Source organism: Helicoverpa zea, chromosome 2 (genome assembly GCF_022581195.2).
Source record: "Helicoverpa zea isolate HzStark_Cry1AcR chromosome 2, ilHelZeax1.1, whole genome shotgun sequence".
Classification (NCBI taxonomy): domain Eukaryota; kingdom Metazoa; phylum Arthropoda; class Insecta; order Lepidoptera; family Noctuidae; genus Helicoverpa; species Helicoverpa zea.
Window position 1 is genome coordinate 1,877,266 of NC_061453.1, and position 22,370 is coordinate 1,899,635.

Here is a 22,370-nt window from a genome sequence, read left to right on the forward strand (position 1 = left end):
AAAGTTTGTGTGGTAAATAATTAATATAGCTTTGGTCATTCTTTATTTATTGCTGTAGAATATTTTCTGTATTTAAATAAAATTTACAAATGTAACCAAAGATTAACTATATTGTCTCTAGAAATCCACCTCATTTACGTCATCAGCAGGCTTCTCTCTATATTATCACACAGTAACACACTTTCCGATGTCATATAATAGGTCTTTACCTATGAAATTACCGTTTTGTATGAAAAAAATTAAACGTTTTTTTTTTCATGTATTTTTTATTTGTATTTATCAAAGTAATTACCTATGCAATCAATGCTTCTTTGCCAACGCAGTGGCAGTGAATTGATGCCCTTCTTAAAGAAATTAGCTGGACGGGGGGCAACCATTTGTTCAAAGGCATTGGGGTAAGGGTACTGAATTTTTTACCCGACAAAAACTTATCCAAATTCTGGAAAAAGTTGTAGTGTGTGGGCGCAAGGTCTGGTGAGTGGCGGACGACGGAAAAAATCATTCATTTGTGTGTCTGTTGAGCAGTGCAAGGCACGTCTCGACGCGTACTTCGCGCCAGCGTTCATTGAGTTCGTGGGACACCCATTTGTTAAGCTTTTTTACCTTGCCAATTTGACGCAAATGGATCAATATTGTTTTGACGCTAACGTCGAAAGCTTTAGCCGTAGATTGTGTATCATCAGCTTCCACAATCGCCTTTAATATTCATCGTTGTCGACCAAAGTCTTCGGTTCAACTTTCAGGTCGAAATTTCCAAAACGGAAGCGAGGACACCAATAACAGATGATGCGTTAGTTAGCAGTTTTAGCTCCGTAAACGTCGTTGATGTTACGTGCCGCCTGTGCCGCCTTGCTGCACCACGGTACTCATATTCCATAATAACTTGATTTTCTAACGTATCCACGATGAAGAAGAAGATTGAAATGCGATGACAATGTAGCACTAATCAATTAACTAATGACTACTTTTGGAAGATGAATTCCATGTTTTTTTAATAAAATTAATTTGAAAATTACAATTCTTAACCAAACAAAAAATATTATGATTTGAAATGGCCATTACCGCAGAACGGCAATTTCATAGGTAAAGACCTAATAATAATTGCGTAGACCGTACTTAGAAACATATTGTGGCATTTACATCAAAACAAATCACGACTCATAACTGTAAACAGTCGGGTAATTATAAGTACAAAATTAGTAAAATATCTAAAAAAAAGTGTCAGGAAAAAGTTCGAAGTCCCGACAATCATACCCTCAGGTCATGCTCAACTCCTATTGGCGGGAAAGTGACCCATTAAGCCATTCCCGACATTCCTAGTGGATTATAAAAGAAATTACTTGGACGCGGCCAATCTGTATAATGACCGCAAAGATGATAGGATCCTGGCATTAAAATGACGGAACACACACAATGGTACATACATAGATTAGAATTAATGCAGAGGAGATAGTGGATGGCGTGATTAATGCCTAATGTTTCTGCATGTGAGTAAAACTTTTGCGATGACTATTGTAAAGCCTGCAAAGATTTAATCAAACAGAAGCAAAATATTCTACAGATTTTGGAGATACCTTTGCAAAATCATATAACATTATAAGCAAGCTTCAGTAAAAGTGCTCAAAGAATTAATTCCGTTCCGTTTTTGAGTACCTATCTACTAAGTACAATCGTATTAAATACACATTGAATGGCATTAAAATTAAGACAAATGACGCTTTATAAAGTTATAATAATATTTTTTTTTTATCCTACAATCCAAAGCATGGGCATACAACCGTCGTCCTCAGTAATGCATCAAAGACATTGGTAAAATACTATCACCGTTACCATTACTTACTCTTTTTATGGAATGCTCCAAAACAATGCAACTATTAAATCACACCAAATCTCTGTTAAGCCATTACAATTTTTATTCCTCAGTTCTTACAGTTCAAATTCCAGTGACTTTACAGACGAATTGTTGTTCAAATTTTTTCCCATAAAATAATGTAGAAATTAGGAGCATTATAAAATTGATAGTGCGGAGACAATTGGTCTGATGCTGATGGTGACACGAATGATATAATGACGCGTGAGATAATAAACATTAGTATTAAGGTGATAAACAAGGCATATCTAGTAGACAAGTATTTACGTTTAAAGGTGGTGAATACACTAATAGTGTAGCCACTTGGTATGTTCTTAGCACCAGTTGCTGTGTGGTTGCACATTTCAGATTTTTTCCCACCTAGAAGAAAGATCAAGAATCTGGGTAGCTTACTTAGATAATTTGCTAATTAAATTAAGCTTTATTTTCTAAGTGGCTTTTGTTAATTATGCCGCCAGTGTTTATAATGTTTTAGTTTTTCAGAAGTTTCAGAAGCATAGGCTACAAGTGAAATACTAAGTGAAACTTTAAGTTCTTTGAATAACTTGGTCCTACCAAATGTAATTCAATCAACTTTCAAAAAATTACTTTCAAATTAATCTCCACCACTTGAAAAAGCTCATCCAAAATCTAAAAATAAACATAATCCGACTTCAAACAAACAAACGCCACGTCACACCGCCATGATTAATTCTCATTACACAATGCGCGCGCGCAGTTATTAATGAACACATCGTGATTCTTTGTTTATCTTTTGTGGGAAAGTTTGATGGTGGAATCCTTTCGGGTATAAGCTTTTTGGGGTTCTGTAAGTACCTAAAAGATAAAACGGGACCCTTTTACCAAGGCTTCGCTGTCCGTCTGTCAGCAAGTGATAGTTAGATCGTTGATAACATGGATTAATTGCATCATCGGAATCTCCCGTTGACATCGGAAGCGTCTGAACTGTTAGCAGAAATTGCTATGAGGTCAGTATGGGTCAGAACTGCACCTCAAAAATTGGGGAAGAGATACATAGTGCGATAAAGCTGCTGTCTGATTTTCTGTAAAAGCCAGGCCATCTCACAGGATTCATGGGATGAAAAGAAAGAGAGGACTCTCTAAGATGCTATGGTGTTATGCGCGTGGTCTCGGGTTCGATTCCCGGGTCGGGCCGAAATCGCTTTGTGGGTTTTCTTAAACTTTCACAAAGCAGCCCGTAGTCTGGAAGTTGGTGATTAATTCACCCGTGCATCGGAGAGCACGTAAATGTCGGTCCTGCACCTGATCTCTTTCCGGTCGTGTCGGATTGCCGTCCCATCGGGTTATGAGAGTGAAGGAATAGGGAGTGCACCTGTGTCTGCGCAAATGCTCGTGCACTATAATATGTCCTGCGCAGCTGGCTGATCTCCTTAAGTGAGAGCAGCCGCCGTGGCCGGAATCGGCCGAGGACGCCATTATTATCATTATGGTGTTAAGGTGTAAGGTGTTAAGGGAGACCGATCAGGATAATGTATCTACTTTCGTGGCAAAAGACATGGCGCCACTAGAACAATAAACTATCCCATAAAAACTTCAAACTATTCCCCCTATGAACTGCGCTCATTGTAAAAAGTCCTTTGGTTATTTAAAAACAAAGAACCTTTCACCTCTTACGTAACCAAGTAAGAAGTGCTCTCAAAACTAATGATTTACGTCAACTCAGTTGACCCACATTCGTCAATCGATCTTTGTTGCTGAATCGAGTTTTATTGCTCTGTGGCTTTTGTACGTAAGACTATAATTATCATGTGATGCTAATGTTATTCTGGTTTTACACTAGATGTTTATATTCAAAGCTGTGGTTTTATAGGCTTTTGGAAGAAGAACAATCGAACCTACAGTTGCTCACTTACAGGTCCTACAACGAAACAATACCTGAATAATTTGACGGCAACGTTACGACTCCTGACGTGCATTTAATACGTAGGTACATATCTACAAGTATCTTATACGCGTCGTGGGAACTTCGGCGCGATGAAAAGCTCAGAGATAATACTTCTATCTTCCTTACTCCTGCATCATCAGGTATAACGCCATCTCCTTCCCAAATTCGTGACTATACGATTTTGCTTCAGAAACCGAGAGGCAATTTGTACGTACTTTTGTTTTTTGACAGACGATCTTTAATAAAGATATGTATCTGAGTACAGTTTAATAGCTGCTTTGGTCCAGTTTTGAAAATTATTATTATTATAAGTGGTAAATGGGATGGTTTGTTGCCTCATCGATCATTCTGCAAAGTCTACAAGTCTAGTCTAGTCTAGGCCTTACTTAACATTATCTGGCATATTTCTATCTATGAGCTGCAGGTTGGAGTTTTCTCAAATCCACCAAATCTGTAGTTCCTGATGAAGGTTTTTTTTATTATTTTTCAAATTTCTACATATAAGTCCATGAAGCGATTTCAGCCTCATCAAGGAACTGAAACGGAGACGTCATACTAAGCGGTCGCGCTTACATCAAGACCAACGAGGTAGTCTATCAATTAAAAACTGTGGTCTCCACATTCACAAACAAATAATGCTTTATAGAAAATTGAGAATTTTATTTCCTAGTGACAGCAGTCTCTTTTTTCATTTAGCTTTACTCTTGTTCAAAATTCATTGACCATCAACTACCATTACCATTAAAATTATTGTAATTACCTATAGATTTCTACTGTCCTACAGCACGCGTGAGTGACTTGCTCACGCGCATGACATTTAGTGGGCGACTGGACGCGTCCCATTCATGGGAACGCGTTATTCTAATGTCAAAACGTTCATTCATGGTAGCTTCGGACTTGTTAGTCGAAGATAATTGTAGGAAGTAAATTGTTTAATGTGGAGCAGTCATAGTTGTTCAGTGGTTAAAGCACCAGCCTGATAAGTATGAGGGTGCGGGCTCTATTTCAGGCAGGTTGAGCAAGTATTAATGCAAGTCTTCTAAGCTGTGTGCATTTTTGGCTATATCATGGACACCGAGGATGGATTTAAATTGTTACGTGATTAGTGATTGACGGTCAATCCTAATCTGTAAGGAAGTGTCCTGTGCCTAGCAGTAGGACAATAAAACGGCTGACGATGATGTTGTTGAATACCACATTCGTCACTTTATTTCAACAAGACCTGATGATATATGATTTATTTTTACAGCAAGTATGTGGAATATGGGTATAAAAATATTTGTCGTAACCGTCTTCCAATTCTGGTACACAGAATAGGTTCTCCACGTAAAGTCAGTTATCAAAATACTATAATAAGGGATTACACCGTGACAAACGAACTGAACGACAGCCTGTGTTAGATACTTCGCCAGTGAGCGAAATAATGAGCTATTTCCTTTACTTTACTGTTATTATACCGAGGAATGATGCCGGTGCATTATGGCTTTCTTTTGATGCTAGAAAGACGTTATATTTTTGTATTTTGGAAAAGTGTGTGACGGGCGGTGAAATGCTGCGTGCTGAAGTTATGTCATGAAGCTGAAGATAGATTTGGCATATTTTGGGGAGGTCTATATCCAAATGAACTGGTGTAGAGTAGGTAGATAAAAATAGAAGAATTAATGGAACTTGGGTCTTACAAAGGGAAGAAGGTACATCGTGTTGCCGGTAACTGGGTTGAGGAAGTGAGATAGGCAGCCACTCCATGTGAAACACTGGTACTCAGCAGCATCTTGTTAGACTGGAAGCCGACCCCAGCATAGTTCGGAAAAGGCTTGGCAGATATTGAGGTGAACTTTTGGATATTTTATTTATTTATTTTTATATAACTTGCCAGAATACTTTTTATTTTCATTTCTCTCCTGCAAACAATAAGAATTGCGTGCCAACCAACGCAAACATTTTGGAAAATGCAATATCTTATTCCCACAGCTCAGTCTGCCCACCCAGGTGGGAAGCTCGCGTGAAGTTACAAAACTAGTTGGACGCCCGGAGTCGTCTGCCAGCCGGCGCTATGCCTCACGTAATACCAGGCATTGTTCACGACTCAGCTCTTTGTACCAGTTGCTGGGATTACCATCATTTTTGCAGGATTTTTTAATCAAAATTAAAGACCAAAGCAGCCTTTTGAGTCATTATTATTGTAAACATCTATCGTGCAAATTATACTATACCCTTCAAGAAATTTTTCCCCATTTCCACAAAGGTAAAAAGCCTCTCCCAGTCTCTAAACTGTCAATGAACCAAATTCCATTTAAATTGATGCAGTCGTTAGGGGGTGAAAGCGCGACGGATAGAAAGAGTTAGATACTTTCCCGTGTATACTATTAGTAAAGATTAGCTCTATCTGATTGTTTTTAGGTGTCCTTCTATGTATAACTGATATTGTATTGACCTTTATAGTTTTGAAACTTCTACTCTGCTGCTTTAATACCAATCAAGACTGTCCCAACATTCTCCGAAATCATGGCTGCTATGGACACCCACCGTCCGGACTGACCGACATCGGATCCGGTCGGTCTCCCGACAATGCACGAAACATTATTATTACAGAACAATATTTTTTTATCTCGATGCTATTCGATTCAAATGGCATGTGATCTATGAGTATCGATACATAGTTTCGATTCTTTTGGTTGTGCAATGGTTTTTGAAATAGAAAATAGGTGCGGTACCTATTGTTCAGTTACTGATAGACGAACGAGTTTTTTTGTGTTTTATTTTTGTAAATTATTCTGTGAAGTACATAGTTTTCCGATTGGACTTTTGGCTTTCTTGCAAATTTTCTTAACCTTCTTTTTAGGGCTTTTGGAACAGTTTTGGTTTAATAACACAATTCGGTACCTACAAACTATACACTTCCCCGAAACTCCAATAAATTGAAGATTAAAAAATTAGAAAATTATTAGAGGTTTTACTACATATTTTCCAACTATTTGAACGCACCGCTGTAAAATCACGCACTATTTCCCTTTGCTATTGTTCAGAATATCTCTCCAGGGAAAAAAGCTCGTAAATTGTGTTCCTAATTTCGATTCCGCATCAAATGCCTAGGTTAATCTTTTCCGGGGCAATCACGGAAGGAATTCACACGGGCCAACGAGCACCATCTCTGGGGCCATCGCTTTGGCGCCAAAACAAAGATACACTGACAGTCTATGCTCGTTCGGCCCCCAGAGCGCATGCGCGGACGCGCGCCATCTTGCCGTAACCATAGCAACGCGAATGTAATCAAATAAACTTATTTAAATCAAAATAAAGACTTTATAGTGCGTGTTAATTATATTTTTATATTAAAAGACAAATAATGGTGAGCAGTTTTGTGTATTTTGTTAAAGTTGGACGATTTCTATTGTATGTTTTTGTTTGCGAAGTAAAGTAGGTAAGTATGTGTTACGATTATTGCGCTTCGAATTTAATTTATTGCGCATGGCAAGCTGTTTTTTGTCTGTCATTTGATACTGTGCGGTATTTTGGACTTACTAGTTGGTGTAAATAAGGAAAATATTTGGTTGTCAAAGTAAGGGTTTACCTAAGTATTTTTCAGCAAACTTGTTAGTCCAAGTACATGAAAGAAGAATTAACTAGTAACTATTTAAAATACATAAAACTTTCTCGTGCCTCAGACGGCATTATCAAATAGAACAAGTCTAGTTTTATTTCTTAATTACCCATGAAGAAAGAGTGCATTCTCAAAATCTAAGCTACTGAATAAAAAACTACTGGAAAGTTGTTAACCATCTTTCGACCACTTTGCGACCGCAAATTATAAAGTAAAACGAAAATATAAGCTTTAATATTACAATTTCAAACTTAATCAATTATTAATCAGATCGATTTCACTTATAAGTATTCTAATAAGAATCCATTTCATTTCCTATTTATCTACAACTTTCCAAAAACACATTTCTAAATAAATGCTATATTTTTACTCACACAGAGGTAGGTACCTACATACATAGAATGCGAAAACATCATTTCTTTATATTCACAGTTATTAAGAATTCTTGCTAAATGTACAGTACCGTTATACCTACTTTAAATCACCTAAACGAGTTGTTTTATTAAATTAAACATTTTTATTAAGACATGTCAAAAGTAGGTCTCTCGTATTCTACACGAAAATTAATAATTCATGCAGTGACAAGCGAAAATAAGTGTTGCCAGTCAGCAAAATAACGGGGTTTTTCTGAGATTGCTCAACTACAAGAGGGATTCCTTATCTTTAAGGTTTTGTCACCCTTATGATTTACTTGACTAACTCAGGAGAGTGAGTAACCCCTTTTTCCTGCACCTATGAAATGCACTTACCTACTTCCCTACTCATCACCTCTAGAGCCTTTTCCTAACTATGTTGGGATTGCCTTCAAGACTAACCTGATGCAGTTGAGTACCAGTGCTTTACAAGGAGCGAATGCCTATCTAACCTTCTCAACCCAGTTACCTGGGCAACTTACTTCCCTGCTCCTGCTCCCATTTGGTTTTATTAATCAACTCTATAATATTCTACCTATTTGAGTAAATGAAAAAGCTCCCATGACTGTTAACCATCACCATCATGATAGATGACTTTACTGCCCCATCAGTTAGGGAGGGACCAGATTTGGTCATGCTTATAACTAAAAGTGGACTACCCGACCACACGTTACCCCCTGGTTAACTTAACAGACTTTCAGGCTTTTAAACATAGAAGCTTTCATTCTTCATTCAAAATTAATTAGACGCATTCTTCATAAAACAACATGTCGCAAAAATACCCACCTACCAACAGAAAAATTCGATGACAGAAGTAATAAAAAAAGCAAAACGTCAAATAGACACTCAATAGCAGCTAAGTTGATACCTTCCCACGCTAGTGAGAGTCAATTGCGTAAATCGCAATATACTGTCACAGCACATTTACACAATAGCTTGTAACTGCACTTTCAGCTGTTTATGTGTATCTATCTACTAAATTGATGGACGCTGACGAAGAGGAACGATAAAGTTTCCCATATCTAATTGATAATAGTTTAGTTGTCGTCAAATAACTTTGCTATTATGAAGTCAACCATTTAAGGCGCAAACGCTGTAGTCTTTTGTTCAGCGTGAAGTCATTAATAACTGCAGATTTTAGGTCTCCATTCTCAATTACTGGATCAGGAATTCGCATTGTGGATTTTCGTTATCATTATAGATAGTTAAAAGGCAACACACCTAGTAGTTTTAATGAATATTCACATATTACTGCAAAGTTGCCCCTGGGGCCCGATTCTCCTAAGTTAATAATGTCAAAATCGAATAGAAATCTAATCGCAATATGATCGCAATAGCAGTTTTAACCATATCGGGCATTCTGCTACTAATAAAAGACCAATCGTATTCGATTGACATTTGATTGGTGTGCGATTGGTCTGCTATTTTGGTAATTTTGGTCTATACGGTAGTTTGCTGTCCAATCATTTTGCAATCGTAAATCATTTGCAGACAAAATGATTCATTATTGAATGACAGAAAAGGATAAAAACGTTTATTTCAAAGAAAAAATAGCGGAATGCCACATACGCTTGAATCGTAATCGAGTCGGAATCGGATGTCGCTTAAGTAAAATTAGGAGTATCGCACCCCAGTTCCTTCGAGTTCTTCTGTAGCTAAACTAATCATCATCATCATCTTCCTAGCCTTCTCCCAACTATGTTGGAGTCAGCTGATATGGCGGCTAAATTCCTAAATACTTACACCCCACATTTAATATAATTTCATTATAACATTTCGGTTTTCATTTACTTAACTGTATTTTACGGCAGAAAAATGGTGTTGGTAACCCATTTTCATTTGTGTGTAGGGTGGCTTTGAGTTGTGATTAAAGCACAGAATGGTCCCGGTACCTACATAATTACATAATTAATCGAGAATTTCAGATAACTGTTATCGGTTTTTGTATATTAGGATTTGAAAAATAAGTGCAAAAAATAAAACTCTTATCAGTCCGGAAAGTAGCGTCCTCAGTCAAAATGATTTGGAGCCTGTGTTTAGATAATTGAGATATTACATAAATTACATTTCTCTAAAAAAACTAAAAAAATATTGTACCTATCTAAATCAGCATCGTCCCACACAACAAATTGCTTCATCGAAATTTCAAAAGGCAAGAAAATGAATTAAGAAGATGGTTACCCTAATTTAAAATGGTTTAATTTATTTGTTCAGATGTTGAACTGTTTAACGATGTGTCGAAATATTGTGAACTACTGCGAAGTAGTAGTGAACTCTTGGGCGGTTCGATAAATAAATAAAAGGTAATTCGATAGACTTTTGTTTATTCAATTATGTACTATATAATGTTCTGAAATAACTCCGTGAATTATGTACTACTACGGTTTATTCCAAAAAACTTTCACTAAAATAAATAAATATTGCTGTCATGCCAGTGGATTCGATTGAATTACCTAACAGTATTCTGGGGCCCGATTCTCCTAATTTTACTTAAGCAACATAATATGATTCACGTTCGACTCGATTCGACTGAGATCTAATCCCGACTCGATTAGGATTGAAGCGTATGTGGCATTCCGCTATTTTTTCTTTGAAATAAACGTTTTTATCCTTTTCTGTCATTCAATAATGAAACATTTGTCTGCAAATGATTTACGATTGCAAAATGATTGTACAGCAAACTAAAGTATAGACCAAAATCACCAAAATAGCAGAATGCCCGATATGGTTAAAACTGCTATTGCGATCATATTGCTATTCGATTTTGACATTATTAACTTAGGAGAATCGGGCCTCAGGTATTAAATGGTTGTGGAATCTACACTCTAATAATCAATAATATGCCTAATGCGAGCTATGTTGAAGAAGACTAAACGTTTTATTTTTATCCGGATGCGCGGAATAGTACCCACTACCCACAGGACGCGAGTATCACTTCTGGCGAAGCTACTACAAAAATATTTCAATAGCATCTATTGAGATCGACCTAAACCTCTGTTTACCCTCTTTTATAAAGAACCAAAATAAATCAATGATAGGTACCTATAATTTTATTAAGATTGTCGTCAAAACATTGTTATGTAAACAAATTTCCTCTTGCGTATACGTACGCGTTGCCAACGCGACGCACACAAATAAGTTTTTATACTAAATGTGTAGGTGTGTGCGTGACGTAGAACGCGATACGTTATTACGGCGAGTCTCATACAGTCCCTGTGGCGCAGAGGATAGCGCGTTGGACTTCTAATCCAAAGGTCGTGGGTTCGATCCCCACCAGGGATGCAACGTTCTCAATGAGAGTAAATTCGAAGCTGAGATATTTTTGGTTATTCTCATAGATTTTATTTAGTCATTTGGGACTTCATTTGTTTTGCGTTGCTTTTCAACCGACTTCCAAGAGGAAGTGGTGTTCAGTTCTGATGTTTTTAAATGTGTAATAATTTTTATGAAAAGCATTTTTAATTATTAATTTAGCTTTATAGTAAGCTTCTGCTTACGTATAAATATACTTGTAGCCTGCAGCCTAATTGAATAGTAACGAAAGCTAAAAATATTTATATAGATGTACTTACATGATGTTTATTGCGTCACCGTCATTATTCATGATGGTTCCGTATACATTTGAATAATATTTTATGTATCGTTTTATTTATTGATATTTATTTTACAACATTGTAAACACTGTTATTTAGTAGCTAGTATTTAGATTTTTTCAAAAATTGTTTTTTTTTATTGATAAAATTTTTTTAAGAATTTACTTTGGGATTCTTAGCAAATAATTTTTTTCATATGTATTTTTATTTTCTTCATAGGTTCCGTTTCTTAAGAATAGGTTAATTAATATCGATAGTATCTTCAGATAAAATTATAATTTTTGGACATGGTTATTTTTTTTCTGTTTTTTAATTAATGACCATGAATTTTTTAATTGTTCCTCATGGTTTTACCAGTCTCGTCCCGGGGAAACCACTTTCTGTAAGGGACTAAATAAATTAGGTACCTTTGTCATTTCTTACGTCCGTTTGCAATATTCTATCTAATTGTAGCTTTGCAAACTAGGGATAGGAATTTGACAATACTTAAATTGGCTTATGTCAAAATTCTATCTCCGTCCGTAATAAAGGATAGGTTTATAAACGTTGTATTAATTTAAAGAATGCTATTTTCGTCACATTTTCATTCAATCAGGCGTGTGATTAATTTACAAACAATGTTTTAATCTCGTAATCAATTACTGTTTCCAATCAATTTCATTAATTTTCAGTACATTGCAAGTCTTATGGACCGACATTATATTATAGTTTAGCAACTGTCCCTGTGGCGCAGAGGATAGCGCGTTGGACTTCTAATCCAAAGGTCGTGGGTTCGATCCCCACCAGGGATGCGGAATACCCGTGTTAAATAGCACGTGGTCTTTCTAAACAAAGTTTTGAAGGTTGCGAAAGAGAAACAGAAGGGAAAAATGCAAAAATGCTAATTTGTTGGGACAAAAAATACACAGTTGTCATTGAATGCTTGTGAAATGTCTCTTGAATCTTATTTTGCATTTTTTAATATTTTTTTCTATTTTTTCTTACAATGTTGGATGATCTTGTTAATCTGAATGTGTGTGACTCACATTCTACTCTAAAAATAAACCTGGCTGCAATGCATCTTATTGTCACTGGTTCCAATAGTAAGAGTGTCAGGAACCCTGATTTTCGTAACTTTGATGTAGTAGGTTTCAGGCAAATGCGAGACATAAGTACGTGTAATGTCTTGAAAATAATTCAAAAATTAATTTCCTTTGACTTATCTTTGACCCTTTGGGCTTCAATGAATCTGCCTCCACGATTCCGATCCCTAATATTCCCGACCATTCCACTTTCTCGTCATTTGCTTACCCATCAACTACTATCAGTTTTTTCGTGGTTTTTTCCAACCAGACCACTACTCATTACTCGTAACTCCCAAGTCGTGCAAACATACAAACAGTTACCCGTCGATCGAGTTTTTTACCGGCGGCCATGTTTATATCCGGCCCGCTTACTGGTCAGTCGGTCAATAAGACCGTACATCGATCAAGGGATAAGTATATTTTTGGTACAATTGACCCACTTGGAAAGTATTGATATCCACATGTGGTTCTTGTAGGTTTTCGTTTTACTTTTTTATGGGGTCAATTGCTATTAGGAAGTTGGTTTTTAAATGCTACTGAGTGGTATTTTTCTTGGAATCTTGAATTAATCGAATTTCGGTAAGAATGTTGCTATTCAAAAATATAAAAATTAAGTAATTATTTACTTTTGGTCCCAATTACATAGTGACCCAGTGTTACACAAAAGTTATCCTAGAATAGGTCATAAGAACATTAATTATGACAATTGTTATTTATAAAATAGACAATTGGAAAACCAGTCGATAGGAGAAAAACCCTATAGGCACGGTCAAAGAAAATTTCAAATCCAAAACACAATAAAATTATAGATATCTCTTCATTCAAAGTAATAGGTACTGCTGTTAAGTAAAAAGTGACAGTACAAACTTACCTCGAAGCCTTATAAGTTATAACTTTCTTTCTTATGTCGTTACTTAAGTAAATTGTATTATGATGTGTAAAACACCATATGGTTATGGTCAAACCGCAAACCAAATTTGGTGCAACTTGACACGACCCGGAAGGAGGATATAGGAAACTTTTTATCCGCTTACTTTTATAGGGTCCAATTGGACCTTCTGGTTAAAGCAGAAAATTATATTAAATTAAGCTTTTGTGTTCGAATGGGAGAGATTGCGACTATTCTTATGTATAATTTTACTTTTGTGTTTAAATCGAGATTAAAACTTCACCATCTATCTATCTACATATCTATCATGATAGTTGGTCAGCTGAAATTTTCACAAATGATGTATTTCTGTCGCCTGTTTAACAAACAATTTGAAAGCTCTAGTAAAATAAGTATTTTTACAAACGTGATTTTCTGTACGGAACTCTTGGTGCGCGAGTCCGACTCCCACTTGGCCGGTTTTTACATTCTACTCAGTATGTATAATTCAAACTTACTATTAATTATAATATCAATATTTCGGTATCTATCATGAAAATAAAAGCGTGTTTACACAGTACTTGTGTTTTTTTAAATAAGAGAAGAACAAATAAAAAACAATTTGTAATAAAATTATACAAAGGTCCAAAATAATATTGTTATTACTCAACAATAAAATTGTGTGAACTACTTGGTTCAAGGTTGGAATGAAGCAAAACTGGTCAAGAGCGAGTCTTTGTCCAAAAGATATGAACTAATAAATTCTAGATTTTTTTAATCAAATATTATTAGTTCTAATAGAGGCAACTATAAATAAAATGATCTGTGGGAATAATAAAAAATACGATCGAATACTGTTTCTATTTTTTTTATATATATTTTTTATTTACCTATCTCTAAAATGGCTCAGAAAGAACTATGGCATTTCATTTGTTTCTATCCAAAAAAATCTTGAAAAATATTTCATTGGATTTTGCCGAATTCTACGGAACCCCAAACATTAAAAATAACAATAGCGTTAAAGAACAGCCTTGAAACGGGTTGCTGTTCTTACAGACAGACTTTTTTGTGTTTTAAAGAAAGGTAGATTATTTTTATAATATTATCTTCACGGTCGATTGCTTTTATAAGGTGAGCAGAACAAATGAAAGGTTTTTAGCCTTGTTTGTTCTTCTGTCTTTGTTTAATTAATGCACCTGGTTGTTTTTGATTGCAATGCATCACTATAGTTTCCCTAACCAATTTTTTCTTGTCTTGACTTTGGCTTAACCTTGAAAATGGTCGAGTTTTTTTTCTTTCCACCAACTAAGTTCTCAATTAATCACCACATAACGTATACAAAGAAGATACTATTTGTGTACTATATTGTTCGTTTTTCTAAGCCTCACAAAAACTAGCATTATATAGGTGAGGTAACTCTCTGCTTCAAATACATTATACAAGTACAGTCAGGTACAAAAATACATACATTGAGAACAAAATTAAAAAAAAAAACTTCCTATCTGCCTAGCCTTAAAGCGTCCTTAAAATAAAAATACCTGACCACTATAATCTTAAATTCAAAAACTGTCGAACTGTCTACGGATATATCTGTACTAATTAATATTTTACGAAAGTTTGTCTGTCTTTAATATCTAAGTACCTAGTTTATTTTCTCATGTAAGTACCTAGTCGTATCAGTTACAGGAGGATTCAGTGTTCATACTTTGACTGTTTAGTACTTTTGTTGCTAACTATACACACATGCCTACTTATTTATAAATAAGTTCAAGGCTAAGATCAAGGCTACAACAAATACCTACATAATTTGTTATAGAGTACGTTTCAAAACCAGTTTGCTTGTATGGTTACGCTACTATAATACATGTATTAGCGTTGGCGCTTGGGGCTTCCAATTTGTCGAGAACTATGCTTTGTATAAATAAGGTAAGTAGTTGTAAAAAACGAATCTTTGCAAACTCTTTTTCATTTCTCAGAAGTTAGTTCTCATTACCTAGTAATCCTTCCACCCTATTCCCAATTTTATTTGGTCGAGTCGAGTTGGCAAGTCTTCATCTTCCATACTCTTGCCATTATCTCACAACTGACATTATTTTCAGCCATATCTTTTATGTTAGTCCATTCCTCATATAGGTACTTATGCCAAATAGCTATTAGGCACACTTGTCTTTCAGAAATATCTATCAAATCCTTAAGAATATTTATAGCAATTCATGGTTACTGTACAATGAGATCATCACCAAAGGACAAAGTACCTTCAAACCGACATACTGACCCATGTTTTCCTTACAAACATACAGACACACAGCAATGCCAGTAGATTGTTTTCTTAAGGTCAGTCTTATTGATCTGACCTCCGCTTACGAAACGCAAGCAAAGACACTGCTTGAATGAAGATTGAACGATTAGACCGTCGATGGATTTTTGTTGGGTCAAAGAATTGCGACTTTGGTCATGTGGTTTTGTATTGCTAAAGGTCCTAAAACCTAAGTTTTACGGACTGGTTTGTTCCGTGAATGTACAATATTAGAAATGCAAATTAAAGACTAGCTATATTTCTTGGCAGTCAGTCGGTGAAAAATTTTCCTTGTCAGTTTAGAACCAGGAAAATGGTTTCGTCATATTTCTTGATCCCCCCAGGTATTGCGAAAACACAAATTTTCCTTGTTTAATAATGTATGTGCAATTATGTAATTTTCTTTATTTTATTACGTACCACTGTTCTATTTATATCAGCAACTCTTATATGGCTTTAAGCTGAGGAGAGACGTAGTTAGATAAGTAAATAAAACAAACGCGCAATAAATGTTTCCTATAACCGGACTGGGGCCCTATTTCCGAACATCGTGACCTAGGTTCAATCGCATTTGGTTACACTAGGACGATTCAAATAGGAATAAGAGTTGGTTTGTTTGATCACAGAAAAAAATTATCCGACTTTTAAACAAAAATGCAAAAATCTTAGCCTTGTCTTAAAAGTTGATATTACGAAGAACTCTTCGAAATATCAACTTTTATTTTGCCACCAGCATCTAAGTGGTCCCAGAATTTTGAAATCGGCCATCTTCCATTTCTGTAACACAAACTCCTCCTGTTTTGGAAGTCTTTCAAAATATCTAAGAGGATTACGATTTAGTGATCAATAGCAACCATCTCAAAGTAAGGGGAGTGAGCCAGTTGCCATCAACTCATAGCAACAGCAGCTTCCCAAATACAAATTAAAATTGAACCCAATGGGTGCTAGAACACTATCTTTAGCTGGGATCATAAACTCGATCATAGAAACAATGTTCTGGTCTTCATGACATATCTGTCATATTGATAGCGAGTAGCACTGTTTAACCAGCTCCATGTCTTAATTCTGAAAATCGAGTGAAGAAAAAAACTCAACATTAGATTCCTCCACAACACAGTCGGAGAAAACAGCGTTACATTAGTAGAGCATCGTTCAAGGTCAGCGCGTTCTGCGCTGGCGCATCCTGCTCGCATGGCGCCGATACTTTTGTTACGTTCCTTTTATTGCGCTCTTACTTACGAAAGTGGTGTCCTATTTCTTTGGGGGAGTTCGGTTTTTTGCTGGTGAAGTGTGGGGTCATTGACCAAGCAAGCTTTGTACGGAGGATACTGTGATGGGATCTTTGTCGTGACGATAAAGGATCCTTAAAGGTTAAGTTGGTCCTAGTTGTGTGTGGAGCATGTAGAATGTTGGGTTCTGCTAATTTGTAGAAACTCCTGCAAGGATTTCTTAGAACGTAATTGTTTCTGGAACAGTAGCTTCTAAGGTATCTTAAAGACATAGAAAACCTTACCCGAGGTTTCTTTATAAGGAACTGAAGCATATAATCTACATGGATGATATAATTCCTATTCGAATACTGACAAGTTGAAAAAACACCGTGCAATACTAATTTGCTCTTGATAGTTTACTGAGTATATATTCATAGTTATGCTGACAAAAGAAGTATTATAGCTACCTACTATATAAATAGTTCAACCTACGTAAACAGTATGAGTCACTTTAGGAAAACGAAATACTATAGCGTACGACCTTATATTACTTCCGTAGTAGAAGATATACTTCGACTCAATACAAAAACAATTCTTGCTCAGCTATTTTTGGTCGCAAATACACTGTACGAACGTGATTTTTTCTAAGTCACACACTAGGTATTTTCTAAATAATCTTACGGAATATGTATCTTGTGCCTTTAAACCAAGTTTATTTGAAATCAGCGCAACAAGTTATCTTCTTCCATTCTCTTCTATCTGGCATCATCTCACAAGTAACATTATTTGTAGTCCTATCTTCTTTCACACCTTCATCTATAATTTTTTTGGTCTTGCCATGTGTGTCCATCCATGTTCATACTCTCATAATTTTTCATGATATTTGATATAATGTCTTTATATTGCCTTTTTTAATAATCTGAGAACACTTTAACGCTCTCAATTTGAAACACCTAGGTACTGATTTTCATATAAATATTTTTTTCTTCCTTGTACCCATCGATGTAAATATGACCCGTTTTGCCAACAACTGTAACCAGGGCACGGCTCAAGGGATTTCAATTAAAATACAGGCACACAATACCTTTACCCATCCCTTAGAGAATTGCAGGCTTTATTGGGATTGCAAGAATATTCAATGTTTGCTTTCTTTTCTTTACACAGTTCGATTCAGCACTTGCACCTGATATAGGTGAATTTTGACCACTTCGTAGTGAAAAAAAGGAAAAATACCTACATTATTTATCATCTAATGATCGCCGTGAATCACATTTGAATCATGGTACAGAAAAATCAATCTAAAAGTTGAAAAGCAAAAATACAGATAAATATAAATACTATTAACCAACAATTAAACATAAATGATTCACAATAGAATCAAATTCGAATAAATATGTTATCAATTGACGTAACTGATAAACCAATCAGAAGGTTATCAATGTTCTAGGTAAGTAACATACTGACTGATTGTAATCAAACAAATGACCACTTTATGATTAAAACTACATTTCGAGTAGTATCAGTTATTTGAAAACAAGTGGGTGCCAATTATTCCGTATCTAGGCTACATATATTTAGTTTCTATAATAGGTACTACTGTGTACAACTATATTACTACAAATATAATTCTGTCAAGTTTATGTCCCTTACTACCTATGCCTTAGTCATCTATTTAGCAATACCAATAGGTATTTTAAACAGGATCTTCCTTTTGCTCTTTTGCTAACTCCGAAGCTGCAGAACCGAATTGAAAAATGCTTTCTCTATTTAGGACACTGCCTTATTCATGGGCTGACTTAATGTAGGCTGTATTTTATCCGGATACGGGAAAAAGTTCCTCTCGTGATGAGAGTGAAACTGGGAAAAACAGCAAATATTTGTTTATTTTCCTTTTAGAACAACCAATTTCAATATGTACAATAGTTAGGGAAAATACCAATAAGATCTAATAAATACCCTAAAAAAATAAGCAAAGAAGAAACGGGGCATTTGACTGGTTGAGAGGCCGTATTCCTTTAGCAAGGCATTTTATATCAAAAGCCCAAGGCTCTTTTCTTCAAAATATTGTCATCTCAACTTTTTTCCCATACTTACTTAGAATTTCGTAATAAATACACAAGTACAATAGTACTCTATGTATGAACGAAATTAAATTCGCGAACGATCGTCTAATCTGACCGACCGGTACGTACCGTACAGTGTAATTTCAACCGTGGTGACCGATGGACGTTCGAGTCAGTGCTGTGGGAGTTTCAAACGCGTGTTTGAGGAATATCTTAATAATGATATTTGAGTGATATTTAGTGCGTTTTAGTGATATTATTGGATTTGGTTTTGAGTTTGAGGTATGTTGGAATTTTGAAGTTTTTATACTTAAGTATTAAATGCGTCAGCTGTTAGCATAAGTAAATACTTATTTGGGAATAGTTTTTTGTCGTTTGTTATGGGAAGTTTATTTTTTATTTTAACTAAGTTTGTTGTGAGAACATATAGTGTGAATTGACCGTGACATTTTACATTTACATTTGACATTACACAAAGTGATGACAGTAAAAAAAAAGTAAAGTTGAATGAATAGAAATTGAATGAATCACAACCATATTCTGTTATATGCAGTAACACTTTATATACAGATGTAGACATAATATAAGTGTCCTTATGACTACTGAAAATTACTCATTTCCCTTCAATGAATAGACAACTTTCGCGGAAAGATTAATTATTTCCTTCGCGATATAGAGTTGTTAGAAATCTTATGTTTATTTAGGTATTTAGTGAAAATGTAATGTTGATACTTAAGTAACGGACATTATTTTTTTTTAATATTAATAGTTTCCCGCGGTTTCACCGGTGTCCCGAGGGAACTTATGTCACTCGGGGATAGTGTAGTCTCAGAGTAAATATTTTTTCAAAGCGTGGGTTCTTTCGAAACCTTTAGGGTACTAAGAAAAAAACAATTTTTCCTCTTTATTATCAGCACCTACCTATATTTAGATATTTTGTAGTCCAATATTAAGCGTCAAATTTATAAAAATCCGTCATTGCAGTATTTTTTAGATGATAGGACTTTATAAGTTGGTTGGTTGGTTAACTACGTTGAGCTGCACCTGCCGTGGTCAGTCTACGGATGGGTACCCATCCCCTTTTTTTTTTTTTTAATGACGTCAAAAATCATCAAATGACCCCTCCCGCTGTGGGTTAGCAGCGGAGAGGGAGTGTCAGATTCTTACTGACTAAAAACCGTCGTGTTCCGTCATAGGCCTTTTGTGTACCAGGGCCACGGTATCTCTTTCGAACAACCCGCAGCATGGGTACCCATCCCTGACAAACGGATAAGGGATAGTTAGATGAAATTCGTCAGTCAGGTGCAAAAAACTATTAGGAATATTTTGTAAATGCAATAGTCGAGGTAATGTAGTAGTAAATATTTAGTTTGTTTTTTTTTTTGAAATTATTATGTACATATACCTATTTAAGGTTTTTCCTTAAAGTAAACAGTTTAAAAATAAAAAACTGGTTTATCTAAGTAAATTCCTTTGTTATGTAGTCATGATGATTAAGGTGCACCTTGCATGAATGGTAGTGACATAATCTTATCAGTTTAGTATTTTCTTCATGACGCCGAAGCCGGTATAGCCGGTACTTACAGCTTAGATATTGCAAAATGAATGTGTTCAAGTATTGTTCAAATAAACCATGAAGACATCTCATCATAATCCTCCGAGCCTTTTTCCCAACTATGTTGGGGTCGACTTCCAGTCTAACCGGATGTAGCTGAGTACCAGTGCTTTACAAGGAGCGACTGCCCTATCTGACCCCCTCAACCCAGTTACCTGGGCAACCCAATACTCCTTGGTTAGACTGGTGTCAGACTTACTGGCTTCTGACTACGCGTAACGACTACCAAGGATGTTCAATGACAGCCATGAAGACATATCCAAGTATGAAAAAATTGAGTATCTGAAGGAAAAACAAGCTACAAAAATCACTAAAATTGTTAAAGAAACAAAAATGAAGGCAGCATTTTATGATGTTTTTTTTTTGAATGCACGGGTTGTTGTCCATTTATTTGTGAAAAAAGTTATTTTTATGAACATCTGTATGTATAAATTAATCAACTATTACGTACAGAAAAATACTTTATTTTAAAGCCAGAGAAAGAGTAGCCCTTATCTTGATACATCAATGTGACTCAATGGGCGGTCTTATCAATGACAACAATCTTTTTTATTTTAAATTCATTCAAAACAAACGTAGTATTGCAATCGCATCGCTGCACCAACTGTGTCGGTATTTTTATTAGGCACAAACTCCATTTTATAAACTTGTCTGTCTGTTAGCTCTAACTTATCAAATACAACATAGATTTTCATGCAGTTTTCACCAATATAAAGTGTGATTCCGGAGGAAGGCGTGAGTGTATGTAGATATATTTAAACGTGACTGAAGCAATATAAAAAATAAAATTGAAAAAAATAATGAAAACATACATTTAGATAAATTTCGTATCATACATGGTTTTCCTCTGTAACTGAAAACTAATAAGGTACTACACTACTTAAAAGTGTTCCGATATTGCAATAAATTTCAATAAAAGTCCATACATAATAGACTTCTTTTAGAACCTATAACTTAGAACACAATGTTTATTATTAAACAAACTCCACTCAAGCAAGTCACTCCCTCGGAATTTACTTTACAACGAAGAAATCTTAATCGTGAATAAATAACTCTTATCGACAAATATTATCGATAAACACTATCGATAAGTATCGATACATGTTTTATCTAAACGGAGAATTACATTTACCACGATTGTTTATATCGATTTGACCCGAGCCATGGAAAACACAATGATTAGCGGAGGTGTCATAACGCAAAATCTCCTAAGAAAGTAGCGCACCAAAATGCGGATGTTCGGGGGACGAGGAACGTTACTAGCTCCGCCCTTACACGCTTTTCTATGGAATCTGACATTTATTTTCAAAATAAAATCACCAAGCAATCCGGACCAATGTTTGACTGATTGATTATGATTTGACAAGGAATCCGAAAGCCTCGTTACTTTTAGTTTTTTGATCATACCTACCAAACGTTGCTTGACCTACAAGAAGGCTTGACCTACCTTCCTTATGGCATCTCCGCTATCTTTCCTTCCTCCGTGTTTACATCAATTTGACCCAAGTTTAAACGCGGGTCGCACTGTGCGTTAACCTTTGATTAATAAATCATTGGTTATATTAAGATTAATGTTAATGCTCTGGAAATTGGTTACGTGAGTTTATTGCTTGAACTATGATTAGAAGAAGGGTTAAGTGATTTTCATTTTCAATTTTAGTTGCCTTTTAATATTTATTTCAATTTCCAATAGGTACGGTTTACATAGAATGTTATATTTTGATGTACCTACTTCGTTGTTTTTATATCATTACTGGCTATTCCCTGCGGTTCCAGCAGTGTTTTAAGGGGCACTTTGCGCACCCGGGTAAAAATTGACCTTTGTTAATATTGGTTACCTTTGTTAGTGAGACTAGAGTTACTTTCACAT

At 35.5% G+C, this 22,370-nt stretch overlaps 1 protein-coding gene and 2 non-coding genes across 4 annotated transcripts in view; all 3 read left to right on the forward strand.

Annotated features, from left to right (window-relative positions):
* The first annotated feature begins 7,147 nt into the window (after positions 1-7,147).
* Positions 7,148-22,370, forward strand: part of LOC124641778 (multiple epidermal growth factor-like domains protein 10) — a 39,661-nt gene continuing 24,438 nt past the window's right edge. The window contains exon 1 of one of the 2 annotated variants that reach the window (XM_047179997.1): positions 7,148-7,197. The gene's annotated coding sequence lies outside the window, so the exon portion shown is untranslated. Of the gene's footprint in view, positions 7,198-19,004; positions 19,168-22,370 lie in introns of those variants that run through there. The other variant, XM_047179988.1, reaches the window with a different exon arrangement.
* Positions 11,000-11,072, forward strand: Trnar-ucu. The gene has a single exon. It is a non-coding gene; the product is annotated as a tRNA-Arg (tRNA).
* Positions 12,102-12,174, forward strand: Trnar-ucu. The gene has a single exon. It is a non-coding gene; the product is annotated as a tRNA-Arg (tRNA).